Below are 1,550 nucleotides of genomic sequence, written 5' to 3'. Positions count from 1 at the left end.
GGTTTGAGGAGCACAACAAGAAGTTCAGAGTGTTGACTTAGCCTCCAAATTCCCCAGATATCAATCCAACTGAGCAAGAAATAAACCTCACCCATGGGGACCCCACCTTGCAACACACACTGTGCAACGCATCTGTGCAACTCATCCCGGATTACTTTTACCAGAGAAGAACTGTTAAATATCGGACAACTCACACCAAACTACCTTCCTCCAATTTTTGTGAATGAAGAATACTGTATGGACATTCTGACACTCCCATCCATTCACCTGGCGAATCTCCGCTCCCTGGTCAACAAAATGGATGAAATTCTTCTCGTCAACAGGACTAACTCTGACTTTGCACGCTCTGCTGCTTTGTGCTTCACGGAGACCTGGCTCAGCGACTCGATCGCTGATAGCGCGATTCGAATACCAGGTTTCCAGGTGTTCAGAGTGGATCGTGTAAAGGAGCTGTCCGGGAAAACAAGAGGAGGTGGAATCTGCTTCTACATAAATGAAGGTTGGTGCACAGATGTCACAGTGCTACATGTACCGCAGACCTAGAGACTCTTGTTATCAACTGCAAACCCTTTTACTCTGTTGTGTCCTGATATGTACTTCTATATTGTACCGCCAGAGAGGCTGCTGTACAAGTGTTGATAAAAGATGTGCAAAGAAGAGTTCCAGGATGGCGTTACTGAATACACAAGTGTCATACTGCTGCTGCGTAAAAGTGTTCAATTAAATAGAGTGTTCAGATATACCAGGTGTCTTTATTCAAGGCTATCAGACTCTACATTTTTGGCGACAAGTGTACCTACGTTTTTTTCCATCTTCTTCGACCGAACATGACTGCAAATGTTCCTGCGCCGCAGATGTTGTTGCCTTGCCCGGGAGAACCTCCACTTCCCTTTGCCACGTGGATGCGGATGTTGAACAACTACCTGTTGGTGATTAATGCAATGGGGAATGCCTGGCCTGAAGTCGGCAAAAAAGCTACTTTACTTCATTGCCTCGGTGTGGAAGGACAACGGATTTTCTACTCTCTACCGGACACAGGTGACACTTTTAATACCGCCGTGGCTGCTTTAGAAAAATACTGTGACGACCGCTAGCTCGGTTGAGAGGAGCTGGCACGACCCTGTCCGATACTGGGACAACTAACTATCCAGCTATGCGCTGGCACCTATGCTGACAGTGAGGAGAACACCTTCTTTGTCTTTTTGGATTTTATTAGACAGAATAGAGAATGCAAAAGCAGAACTGCGGTTTACCTGGCACTGTGTGCTCATCAGGAAAATAATGAAAAAGTCAAGCAGGACAAACAGTAACGACACTCTCTCAGGGCAACCCGAGTTCCGCGCCAACAGAATCTAAACAACACGCCCACCTGTCATCCCTCTTATCTCCTCCCGCACCTGTTCTTCCCCCCATCCCACATTGGCCAGAACAGCGCGGCATTTTGCAGAAAACAGCGATAACCAATACATGAACAGCCTTCAATAACATTGTCAAACCCATTCGCACACAACAGAACACATGAACATCAGCGGCCGGTCAGGGTCGCCACA

Source organism: Monopterus albus, unplaced genomic scaffold (genome assembly GCF_001952655.1).
Source record: "Monopterus albus unplaced genomic scaffold, M_albus_1.0 scaffold43.1, whole genome shotgun sequence".
NCBI classification, from domain to species: Eukaryota; Metazoa; Chordata; class Actinopteri; order Synbranchiformes; family Synbranchidae; genus Monopterus; species Monopterus albus.
This window is presented reverse-complemented; position numbering follows the sequence as displayed.